This window comes from Podarcis vaucheri (assembly GCF_965113315.1).
Source record: "Podarcis vaucheri genome assembly, chromosome: 13".
Taxonomy (NCBI): domain Eukaryota; kingdom Metazoa; phylum Chordata; class Lepidosauria; order Squamata; family Lacertidae; genus Podarcis; species Podarcis vaucheri.
In genome coordinates this window covers 4,331,028-4,344,625 of record NC_138751.1, presented here as the reverse complement: position 1 = coordinate 4,344,625, position 13,598 = coordinate 4,331,028, and positions in this window count along the sequence as shown.

Here is a 13,598-nt window from a genome sequence, read left to right as displayed (position 1 = left end):
ACTGAATAAAATATTTATTTTAAAAAAATTAACATTAGGAAGATGGTAGGAGCTGTTTGACAGTGAAACAGACTCCCCACAAGAGGTAGTGGACTCACTCCTTCCTTGGAGGTTTTTAAGCAAGAGTTTGGACAGCCATCTGTCAGGAATGCTTTCGCTGTGACCCCTGCATTGAAGGGGGTCGATCTAGATGACCCTCAGGGTAATAATAATAATAATAATAATAATAATAATAATAATTTATTATTTATACCCCGCCCATCTGGCTGGGCTTCCCCAGCCACTCTGGGCGGTTTCCAAAAAAATATTAAAATACTGTAATACATCAAACATTAAAAGCTTCCCTAAACAGGGCTGCCTTCAGATGTCTTCTAAAAGCCTGGTAGTTGTTGTTCTCTTTGACATCTGGTGGGAGGGCGTTCCACAGGGAAGGCGCCACTACCGAGAAGGCCCTCTGCCTGGTTCCCTGTAACTTGGCTTCTCGCAGGGAGGGAACCGCCAGAAGGCCCTCAGAACTGGACCTCAGTGTCCGGGCTGGACGATGGGGGTGGAGACGCTCCTTCAGATATACTGGACCGAGGCCATTTCCTTCAAACTACAATTTCTATGATTCTATGACCCCGGAAGGTGTTGGGCTCTCCTTTTCTGGATTTTAAACAGAGGTTAGATGACAATACGATAATCTTTATTGTCATTGTCCCAAACAGAACAACGAAATTGAAAAAAATCTACATCAGGCATTCAAAAATGAACAAGCCTGCTATCCCAGCCTGTCAACCCCCTAAAAGCTCTGATGCCCCATAATTAAATGCAATATACTCCCACAGAGACTACCTCACACTGCATTTAAAACCCCAATCGCATTTGGATAAAAACTGTTTCTCAGGTGGCTAGTCCTAGTCTTTATAACTCTATGAACATCTGTCAGGGACTCTTTTAGCCACTGCGTCTAATGTGTACATAATATTACAGTATTTAAAGTGGGGGGGGTTATTTAAAAAAAACCCTTTCTTTTTCACCAAAGAGCACCCAAGAATTACACAAGACCAATAAAACCAAGATATTCCCTGCTTGCAGGCTCCATTCTTTGGTTATTAAAGGCTAATAAACCTGTCACCATTACAGGGGCCCTGCTATCAACAAACGGTTTCGACATTATCTATTACGCTCCCTCTGTTGGCATTTGACGATGAATTTAACTAACTCGCCCTGCCAGGGAGGAGAAAATGGTTTTGATTTATCCTTATAAATGCAACCGAAGTTAATTTAGAGTTAGGAATGAACTCGTGATTTCGATTTAGCTGCTTTCGAACCAGACAGTGGCTTGTAATTTTGACCTGAGCAGGCTATGGTTTGTTAAAGCCCCGAGGGATAGTTTTCTCGTTGCAAAATAGACAGCCTTTGCCAACCTGGTGCCCGCTGGATGTTTTGGACTACAATTCCCACCATCCCCAGCCAGCACATCCGTCATGGATGATGGGAGTTATAGTCTGGCGAGTACCAGGTTGACAAAGGCTGCTCTAAGTCAATGCTCTTCATTCTTGAGTCCCCAGACGTCATTGAACTACAACTCCCATCATCTGTGACAATTATTATTATATTTATATTTATACCCTACTTTTTCTCCGGACTCAAGGTGGCTTACAGCTAAAACAGAAACAGGGGGAGGGAAGCGATAATTAAAAATCAATTATTAAACATTAATAGAAAATATCATAGAACTGTAGAGTTTGAAGAGACCCAAGGGTTATGTAGTCCAACCCCCTGCAAAGCAGCAAATTGTGCGATCCATTGAAAAACAGAGATCATTCAAATAAAAACAGTGCCAGTCCTTTCCTTAAAAGCAATTGTCTTAGCTAACTCAGAATGTCGGGAGTTGTAGTCCATAATTTCTGGAGGGCAATGATTTCTCGAAGCCAGTGTTTTTCAACCTGGGGTTTCTGGATGTTGTCAGACTACAACTTCCATCATCCACGACAATTGGCGATGATGACTCTGGACGATGGGAGTTGTAGTCCAACATATCTGGCGGGCTGTTCTAAGCCGATGCTGATTGCAAATGTTGCTCCCTTGTTGCCGGGCAACTTACGGCCCGTATGTATCGCCCACCCAAAATCCTCGGGTAAAGATGACAGGAAGAGTTAGAGGTCTGACAAAAGAGAGAGTCTATAAGGAACGGAGAATATATAAAGAATACTTTTAAAACTATGGTGTAAACAGAAATCTCTTGGCAGAATTGGACTGATCCTTGAAATTCATAAAATGTAACTGAGGTATAGTGAAAAATCACAAGAAACAGGTAACTGCGGTATAATGTATATACCGTATTTTTCGCTCTATAAGACGCACCAGACCACAAGATGCACCTAGTTTTTGGAGGAGGAAAACAAGAAATAAAATATTCTGAATCTCAGAAGCCAGAACAGCAAGAGGGATCGCTGCACAGTGAAAGCAGCAATCCCTCTTGTGGTTCTGGCTTCTGGGATAGCTGCGCAGCCTGCATTCGCTCCATAAGACGCACACACATTTCCCCTTACTTTTTAGAAGGGAAAAAGTGAGTCTTATAGAGCAAAAAATACGGCAACAGATAAAGTACAATGAGAATAATTGGAGGTCGTTTTAAATGTTTGCAGCACTTTTTATTTCTAATTGTGTGAATAATCATTGCATTAACAAAATGCATAATGTTGAGGAATTCCATAATCACGTATGTTTTTTCACTTCTCTTTTCCTTGATTTTTATGCACTTGTCCTTATCTTGCATTTTCCTTTTCTTTCTTTCTTATGTTGTAAGCTTGCAATGCCAAATACTGTATGGATGTGTTCATTTTAACTCAATAAAGATTGACTAAAAAACCCCCACAAATTCCTCGGGCTCCCAAGCCTCAAAGGAAAACGCTTCCAAGCAGGTCTGAGTCCTGGATTTGGACGCAGCCCAAGTCCGTACACCCAAATCACTCAGATCCCAGCGCACAGACGTTGGCAAACTCATCGATTCTGGTGTCTGGAAAAACAGAGTTGCACAAATGAAGAAGTCTATTGGGTGAGGAGTGAAGATGATTTAAGGACACAGGCGGAGGAGACTTTGTCCTGGCCGAGACGGTGCCTCTGGGGTGAAGCCCAGATTCTCCGCCAGATTCTTGAAAGCCCCAGATTTCTTGGAAGGGTGAGGACAGAAAAACTCCAGTCCACAATTTCATCCCCTGCGGCTGTGCTGGCCGGGACAATGCCTCCTGGTGGAAGGGTGAGTAAAGGTAAAGGGACCCCTGACCATTAGGTCCAGTCGTGGCCGACTCTGGGGTTGCGGCGCTCATCTCGTTGTATTGGCCGAGGGAGCCGGCCTACAGCTTCCAGGTCATGTGGCCAGCAGGACTAAGCCACTTCTGGAGAACCAGAGCAGCACACGGAAATGCCGTTTACCTTCCCGCCGGAGTGGTACCTCTTTATCTACTTGCACTTTGATGTGCTTTCGAACTGCTAGGTGGGCAGGAGCAGGGACCGAGCAACGGGAGCTCACCCCGTCGCGGGGATTTGAACCGCCGACCTTCTGATCGGCAAGTCCTAGGAGCAGGGGAAGAAGTACAGCTGGAGCCCTGGAGAGATCAGCTGCGTGGTTAATTTTATCAGGCGTATAGTTTGATTTCTGTGCTTTTACGGTGGTGGGGAGTGTGCATTTGTGGTTCTTTTCTGCAAGGCTACTACAGCAACAGAAGTCCATTATCAACAGATCTATGTTGGACACGTCATTCTACTTTATTAGCTGTTTTGCAATGAGAGGCAGTGTGGCACAGTTTTTAGAGCATCAGATGGGGTCGGCAAGGTTTACCTCACCTGGGCCGGTTCACTCCAGCGGAGATCCCTCTGTGGGCCGGATCACAGCCGCGATTTCCAACGTCTGCGTCTGCACAGGCGCAATTTCCAGCGCTGCGGAAGTGAGTCCCTGTGCTGCGCTGCACCACTTTAGCGCAGCGCGTGGGGACTCACTGAGCAGGCGGCTTGGTTCAGGGCCGGTTAAACGACTCCCGTGGGCCGCTTGTGGCCCATGGGCCTTAGGTTGCCTACCCCTAGACTAGGGCCTGGGAGACCTGGGTTCGAATCCCCACTATGCCCATGAAACTGACTGAGTGACATTTCAGGTCGAACGCTGCTTCTCTGCCTAATCAAACTCACAGGGATTAAGCGAGGAAGGGAAAGCCAGGCATTTGAGACCCTCCTTGGAGTGAAAAAAAAAGGGTGGAATATAAATGCAAAGAATAATTGCAATAAATTAAAATGATTTCCCCTAGAGAAAAGGTGAGTAAGAAGTGATGGAAGGTTATAAAACAATACATGGCATTATGAAAGTGGATAGAAGGGGAGGGGGGAATTATCCCTCTCTCCTAATGCTGGAACTCATGGATGTCCCATGAAGCTCCCTGTTGGCAGATTCAGGAAAGGCAAAATAAAGCCCTTCTTCACGCAGTGCTTAGTTAATCTGTGGAACTCCCTGCCACCACTCTAGAAGGCTTTAAAAGAGGATTGGACAAATTCATGTAGGAGAATCATAGTAAAGGTAAAGGTAAAGGGACCGCTGACCATTAGGTCTAGTCGTGGCCGACTCTGGGGTTGCGGCGCTCATCTCGCTTTATTGGCCGAGGGAGCCAGCGTACAGCTTCCAGGTCATGTGGCCAGCAGGACTAAGCCGCTTCTGGCGAACCAGAGCAGCGCACGGAAACGCCGTTTACCTTCCCGCCAGAGCGGTACCTATTTATCTACTTGCACTTTTGACATGCTTTCGAACTGCTAGGTGGGCAGGAACAGGGACTGAGCAACAGGAGCTCACCCCGTCGCAGGGATTCAAACCGCTGACCATCTAATCGGCAAGTCCTAGGCTCTGTAGTTTAACCCACAGCGCCACCCGCGTCCCACAGAGGAATCGTAGAACTGTAGAATTAGAAGAGGGCGCATCCAGTCTAACCCCCTGCAATACAGGAATATGAAGTCTGGATCGAACCCGCAACCTCGGCATCATCAGCCCCACGCTCTAATCAACTGAGCTATCCAGGGGGCCATTTGATGGCTACTACCCAGAATGGCTACGCTCTGCCTCCATGGTTGAAGGAAGCCAAGCTTTTGAATCCCAGTTGCTGGAAGCTGCAGGAGGCAAGAGAATTGCTCTTGTGTTCGAATCCTGATGGTGGGCTTCCCACAAAAAGCATCTGGGTGGACAGAATGCCGGATCCAGCGGCCAAGTTCTGCTATTCCTAGACAGAGCTGGATTTAGGTTTGATGAGGCCCTAAGCTACTGAAGGTAACGGGACCCTTTATATGTCAACAACAAATTGTCGCTTTTTTGTGTTGAATTGTGAATTGTGCACGGGTGGCGCTGTGGTCTAAACCACAGAGCCTAGGGCTTGCCGATCAGAAAGTCGGTGGTTTGAATCCCTGCGACGGGGTGAGCTCCCGTTGCTCAGTCCCTGCTCCTGCCAACCTAGCAGTTTGAAAGCACGTCAAAGTGCAAGTAGATCAATAGGTACCTCTCCGGCGGGAAGGTAAACGGCGTTTTCGTGCGCTGCTCTGGTTCGCCAGAAGCGGCTTAGTCCTGCTGGCCACATGACCTGGAAGCTGTACACCGGCCAGTAAAGCAAGATGAGTGCTGCAACCCCAGAGTCGTCCGCGACTGGACCTAACGGTCAGGGGACCCTTTACCTTTACCTATATGCTATATGGTAATTTATGGACCTAATAGGTATCTAAAGCCATTTGCACATAACAAAATGGGAGCCTACACAACACAAAACACTCTTGCTGTATGTAGGTTTTATTTTATTTGTTTTTAATCTTATATTTTGGAAATCTACATCCAGTTTCCCCCCCCTTTAATTTTTTGGGGGCCCCCCAAGAGACTGGGGCCATAAACTAGAGCTCGTTTACCTTACACATAAATCGGGCACTGTTCTTATGCACAGTAACTCGCCACCAATTTAATTCTCTCTCTCTTCCCATTCTCTCATTTCTTTTCAAAGACCCCTCACCTCTGCAAAGGAAGAGGACTCCATGGCCCGTCGCACGCATCCTGACAGCAGCTGGGGATGGATGGTAGTCCTGGCAGGATTTGTGCAAACGGCCCTGGTCTTTGGGGTGATCCGCTCCTTTGGGGTCTTCTTCGTCGAGTTTGTGGCTCACTTCAATGAATCCACCAGCACCGTCTCCTGGGCCCTGTCTCTTGGCGTCGCCATCCTGCAGTTTGCGAGTAAGGGGCGTTCCAGGTTTCGGGGGTCTTCTCCAGCGTGGAGATCTGAGTGCCGGCTCTGGGACGGCCGAATCCTCTCCGCTCTTATAACCCCAGCCCCAGAGTCAGGGAGGAATCAGAAAGCGGCTGGGTTATTTCCAACGTTGCTTTCGATGCACAGCCAGCATCATAAAAGCTAAACAGTAATTTGGATACATCTGCCTATGCCGTGCGGCGAGGAAACGACTCTTTATGTACCAGGGATGGGGAACCTGTTAAAGGTGTTTATGGGCTGCGGCGCCCATTGGGAAGGGGTCTTGGCTCAGTGCCAGAGCACCAGAGTGCTCGTAAAATATTTCTGAGGGGTCTCAGCAGACCACAATCTGAACATGAGTCCGCAGCGTGATGCAGCAGCAAAAAAAGCTAGCGCTATTCTAGGCCATGGGTACCAGATTTGTTTCAGTGAATCCATGGACACTTATTTTCTTTTGAAGCTGAGTAGCAACAGGGAGTCAATAGTGGGAATGGTGAGGCAAAAGGCCCTGGGCCCAAGCCCACATGCATATTGTATAAAGGTGCAAAGCCCTTCTTTCGCACCCTGTGAAACATAAATGCACAGTTTTTTAAAAACTGGGCAATAGCCGGCCACCCTCAACTCCCTAGGTAAAGGTAAAGGGACCCCTGACCATTAGGTCCAGTCGCAAACGACTCTGGGGTTGCGGTGCTCATCTCACTTTACGGGCCATGTGGCCAGCATGACTAAGCCGCTTCTGGCAAACCAGAACAGCGCACAGAAACGCCGTTTACCTTCCCGCCAGAGAGGTACCTCTTTATCTACTTGCACTTTGACGTGCTTTCGAACTGCTAGGTGGGCAGGAGCCGGGACTGAGCAACGGGAGCTCACCCCGTCGCGGGGATTCGAACCGCCGACCTTCTGATTGGCAAGCCCTAGGCTCAGTGGTTTAACCCACAGTGCCATACATTAATCGCGTGGGATTGTGTAACCTGCGACAGAGGGAGGTGAACGTTTGCATTGATCCAGCAGCTCAGCTCCTTTGCATTGACCGAGCAAGCTCAACTCCTGCCAACTGTAAGAGAACCTTGCCGCTTATGCGTGTGCTGCCCCCTACAGGCCCGATGGGGAGCGCCCTCAGCGCCCGGTACGGGGCACGCCCAGTGGTGATGGCTGGAGGCCTCCTCGCTAGCCTAGGTTTGCTGCTGGCTTCGTTTTCCATCAAGATCTCTCACCTTTACCTGAGCATCGGCCTCATCTCAGGTGCGCCTTCTTCTAAGCCGGGTGGGGGGCGGGATGCGGGAAGCTTTTCCAGATTGAGGGCCGCATTCTCAAATGGGCAGCCTTTCGAGGGCCACATGGGCAGGGCCAGGGTGAAAGGTGGTTAGGACAATGGATGCAAATGCTCACCTTTGTACAGTAGTATACCTAGCCCCAGTAGACCTGAAGGAGCGTCTCCACCCCCATCGTTCTGCCCGGACGCTGAGGTCCAGCGCCGAGGGCCTCCTGGCAGTTCCCTCACTTTGAGAAGTGAAGTTACAGGGAACCAGGCAGAGGGCCTTCTCGGTGGTGGCACCTGCCCTGTGGAACGCCCTCCCACCAGATGTCAAAAAGAAAAACAACTGCCAGACTTTTAGAAGACATCTGAAGGCAGCCCTGTTTAGGGCAGTTTTTAATGTTTGACGTTTTATTGTGTTTTTAATATACTGTTGGGAGCCGCCCAGAGTGGCTGGGGAAGCCCAGCCAGATGGGCAGGGTATTATTAGTGGTGATGATGATGATGATGATGTTTATTGAGACAGAAGGATGCCCACAAGCATAGGTTAGTTTGGATACACATTCACATTGGTGAGCTAGGCCTATGGACAATGGTCCCTCATCCGTTCCCTAAGCAAGAGGAGAGGAAGAACTGAAGTGTGGGAATGTTCAGGGGTGCAGGAGCAGATATATTGTTTGGTTATATCCTTTTCCAACTTGTGTTAACAAGTTCCACAATTTAGCAGAGTAACATTCCCCGTTTTAAACTCGCAGTGGATGCGTTTGCTCAGGCTCGCTAAAGCCTCTAGAATAACTGTTCTGGTTATTTCCCCCTTATTCCCTCCTAAATGATAAGACACGACGCAGTCATCTGTAAAAGTATAAAAAGGTTTACTCACACATCATTCTGTTCACAATAGGATCCCAGAAGGCAGACTTAGCTTAGACAAGTAACATATACCTAGAAACTATCTCATAAGACAGTCCCTTTGTCCTCTCCTGAGGGTTCGACACATGTAGTCAAAGAGAGAGAGATGTCTGCCCTGCCCTGTGCTTTTGTCCTTACCTGCACAGGTGAGGCCACGCCCACCTCTAGTCACATGCAGAGGAAGTCTGTCCCAGGAAGTTTACCTGCTGGCTGGACAAACATTCCTCCCATGTGTAAACATATTCACTCTAGGAATGTTGTACTTGACTGCTCTTGTGTTTCACATCCCACATGAAGAATTGGAAAGGGACAGTCCACCCCCCCCCCAAAAAAAAGCCTTCTCATGGTATGAGGGAAAGGGGGCTATAGGGTCAGCAATGGGGAACCCATCCCAGTCCCTGATGCTGCTAATACGACTGTCAGTCCAAGAAAAAAGCACACCAAGAACTCAGGCCAATATAAGTTTCAGCAGTGGGAGTGGTCCCTACCCGCAAATCAATAGTCAATTGTAACAAAAACTAATCCATTCAAAAGTATGTATTCTGACAAGGATTACAGACTCAAATAGAGATTACAAACTCCAGCAGAGATTACAAACTCAAACTCATAAGGATATGTATATCCAGCTATGGAACAGAAACCAGTAAATTCATGAATTTACTGGTTTCTGATCCATAACTGGATATAATCTTGTAATCTCTGTTTGTGTTTGTAATCTCCCACTATCGAAATTTATATTGGCCTGAGTTCTTGGTGTGCTTTTTGCTTGGGTATATTTAATAACAAGAACTCCAACTTATTTAATGTTAGCTGTCAAGAGTCCAACAACGACCCCTGGAGACTGGTTGCGGGTTCCCCATCTCTGTCCCTATCTAACCCAGCCATTTATCTGGATCCATGAGGACTACAAGCTTGCTTTATTTCCAGGGGGTTTGGCTGTAGCTCAGAGATAGAGCAGAAGGCACCTGATTCAATCCCCGCCAATGTCTGGCAGCCCGGAGAGCAGTTAGTTACTGCCGGTCACCGCACCGGCAGTGCTGAGCCGGGGTCAGACTAGATGACCTGCAGGAGTCCCCTTTCCAAGCCTGCGATTCTGCGATCCACTGCCTGATCTCACCGCCTGCTTTTCTCTCCCCCCCTTTCAACCACAGGGTTCGGCTGGGCCTTGGTGTTCACCCCTTCCACGGCCGCCGTCTCCGATTATTTCCAGAAGCGCCGGGCTCTGGCCATGGGGCTGGCGGTCTCGGGCGCCGGCGTCTCCTCGCTGGTCTTCTCCCCGCTCTTCCAGCTCCTGGCGGACTCGTACGGCTGGCGAGGGGCGCTGCTGGTAGTCTCGGCCATGTCCCTCAACCTTGTGGTGTCCGCCGCGCTTCTGAGGCCCTTGACCGGGGAGGGAGACGGACAGCCGGACGTCCAGGCCCGGGATTCAAAATGGCGGCAGACATTGGCTTCCCTCTTCGCCCTGGAGCTACTCCGCCACGGAGGCTTCCTGCGCTACGTCTTGGCCTTCGTCCTGGTCGACGCCGGCTACTTCGTCCCCTATGCCCACCTGGTGGCCCACGCCAGGGAAGAGGGCTGCGACGAATACCAAGCCGCCTTTATCATGGCCGCCGCCGCCGTGGCGGACATGTTTGGCCGGATCTGGGCCGGCTGGCTGGCAGATACCGCCGTCTTCTGCTGCCTCGTCCACCACCTGACCCTCTGGACTGTCCTCACGGGGGTCTCGCTCGCTCTGGTGCCCCTGGGGCACGGCTTCGCTGCCCTGGTGTCCCTCGGCCTCTGCTACGGGTTCTTCGCCGGCGCCCTCGTCCCTCTCCAGTTCGCTAGCCTGGCAGAAATTGTGGGTGCCGACTCGGTGCTGGGGGGTATCGGCCTAATGCACATGTTGGAGAGTGTGGGGGCTCTGGTGGGGACCCCTCTGTCAGGTAAAGGGCTCCGGTTTATTCCCTTTGCTCCCAGGCTTCCGAGGGCTCTTTTGTGGAGGATTCTGGTCGCCTCGCCTCAAAAAGGGTACTGAAAAGAGCTGGCAAAGGGCAATTGAAACAATTCAGAGGATGGAGTGGGTCACCTGTGTTATAAGAAAAACCTTGGATAACCTTATGGGTTATCCAAGAGCCCGTATAGAGTCCTTAAGTGGGTTCCCTATCAGTAGGAGAAAATAACAGAGGCCAAGCAGAGAATATTGAGAAGCAAAGTGGCTAGTAAGCCTGATCTTTATTGAACTTTTGCAACAGGGTCCCCCGCTCACCATGTGCAGGTGGGACGAGAGGACCCAGAACAAGCCCTTATTTAGACTCTTGAAAATGCCCACCCTGTAGCCCAAGACCACCCCCCAAAGCATCATACATACATCACAGAAGGAGGCATCTGCAGCAGAAATCCCGTCTGCTGGGATACCTGATAATGGTCACTGATTACTTTACCTGGGCAGCCTGGCCATTATTTTGTGATGGTTAATACTTTTGTTCCTGAAACCAGGTCAGAGGCTCACCCTGTTGTTGTTGTTTAGTTGTGTCCGACTCTTTGTGACCCCCTGGACCAGAGCACGCCAGGCATTCCTGTCTTCCACTGCCTCCCGCAGTTTGGTCAAACTCATGCTGGTAGCTTCGAGAACACTGTCCCACCACCTCATCCTCCGTCATCCCATTCTCCTTGTGCCCTCCGTCTTTCCCAACATCAGGCTCTTTTCCAGGGAGTCTTCTCTTCTCACGAGGTGGCCAAAGTCTTGGAACCTCAGCTTCAGGATCTGTCCTTCCAGTGAGCACTCAGGGCTGATTTCCTTCAGAATGGAGAGGTTGGATCTTCTTGCAGTCCATGGGACTCTCAAGAGTCTCCTCCAGCACCAGAATTCAAAAGCATCCATTCTTCGGCCATCAGCCTTCTTGATGGTCCAGCTCTCACTTCCATACATCACTACTGGGAAAACCAGAGCTTTCACTATAGGGACGTTTGTTGGCAAGGTGGTGTCTCTGCTTTTTAAGATGCTGTCTAGGTTTGTCATTGCTTTTATCCCAAGCCACGTGCAAAAAACCCCATGAGGGGAGAGTGACTCTTGTGTTCGAATTCTGCTTGCTGGGTTTCCCACTGTGAGAACAGTTACATGGGCCATTGGCTTAACCAGTTACAGCAGGGCTCTTCCTACGATCTTTTTACCGGAGGGCGATGCCAATAAACTCTGAAGCTAAGATCACCTTTTCCGTTCCAGGCTGGCTGAGAGACATCACGGGGAATTACACCGCCTCCTTCCTCACGGCCGGAGCATTCCTCCTGGCGGGCAGCGCGACCCTTCTCACCTTGCCGGACTATTTCTCCTGCTCCCAGCCATCGGGGACCAAGGCAGAGACCCTCACGGGACCCCCAGACCACCAGGCCTTCGAATTAAGGGGTCTGCCCCAACAAGAAAGAGCGTGAGGCGCAGACAGGTTAGCCGGTTGCGCTTGCAAAGAGAAGATGGGGGTGCCTTTGGACCTCTTGGCGCTCCCTGGGCGAGGAGAAAGACCCTCTCCCCCCAAAGAGCCCTTTCCAGCTCCTCAAGACAAGCAAAGCCTCCATTTTGTGTGCCAAACCGTCGCTTTGGTCTGGGGAAAGGCAGGATGTGAGAAATTTGCTCAAAATCTGGCACAGCTTTCCGTCCTTTGCGGATAAGTGGTTGCAAAGATCCCCACAGGTTTATGCTGTAAATGGAAATGTGGGGAAAGGGGGCTTGGTGAGATCTATGGGGTGGGGAAAGGAGGCAGAGAGGGACCCTGAACAGCGCATGCCAAACTGCTGCCATTGCCTCTGTTAACGGAGAAATCTAAGGACTCCCTTGGACAAAAAACCAGGACACCAGCCAGGAATCCCAGAGCAAAACAGCAGCCATTAGGCTTGGTCTTTATTGAAGACTGTCGCGACAGGACTCCCACCTGCCACCAGGTAGAACAAGATGGAAGCCCCGAACAAAAGAGCCCCCAAACTTTTATTAGCTGCTAATCCCCATGTTACACCCCCCCAAACTACATCACTCATACATCATGGTTACATCATGAAAGGGGAGGTCTAGTGGCAGTAATCTGAGCATCCTGGACCCTGCCCCATGGTTCCCCTTGCCCTCCACCAAACACCCATCAAGTGTAACAAAAAAGATCTTTACATTTCCCTGTTTCCCAGCCAAGTTAATCCCACCCTTTTGTCCTCATCTGGGTTTGTTATTTCTGGAATGGCACTCAGGTATCAGGATGCCAGGGATTATCACTCAGGCAGAGGGGCTGCTGAGGAGCTGAGCTCACCTGTCTATATGAGTTTCTGAAGTTTTCCCAGTGAGCCAGTACATAGATACATTTGGTATTGTGCAGCAGAGGCCCTTTGAATAGATAGGAAGAAACTGTGATGAAGTGTTTTGTGGGGACAAATCACACTAAAATATTGATTTCTGATAAATGCAGAAGGCGTATTATTTCTTTATTACCCTAAGGTCCGTGGCTGGGCTACAACATCAAAACGTAACGTTAGAAACAGTTTAAAACAATTTACAGGAATAGAGAGGAGATGATTCCTAAGAACATACCCCTCTCAAGTGTCTAAAGTCGCGAGAAAGAGTTGTCTCTATGGCATCCTCACTGGCAGCGACGCTTCTGAACACGAGCTGCAGCAAACGGCAGGCAGGCGGTGCACTCCTGTGTTCGAATCATGCTTGCCTCTGCCCAGCCCCTGTGAGAACCGGACGTTGGGCTAGATAGACAATCCTGCAGGGCTTTTCTTGGGTCTGGCATTGCTGGGGTTGGACTAGATGGCCCTTAGGGGGCTCCCATCTCTGCAATCGTATGATTAATAATAATAATAATAATAATAATAATAATAATAATAATAATAATCTTTATTTATATCCCGCCCTCCCCAGCCGAAGCCGGGCTCAGGGCGCCTAACAACAATAAAATAATACAACATTCTAAAATCATTTCATTATAAAATTAATTCAAATCAAATTGATGGCAACCACTGGGCTAGAGTTCTGTGAGGATTACAGAAGGAGGGGGTCAGGCTGTGCCCTGACCAAAGGCCTGGTGGAACAGCTCTGTCTTGCAGGCCCTGTGGAAAGATGTCAAGTCCCGCAGGGCCCTAGTCTCTTGTGGCAGAGCGTTCCACCAGTTCGGGGCCACAGCTGAAAAGCCCCACGTAGAGCGAGTTACAATAATCCAGTCTGGAGGTGA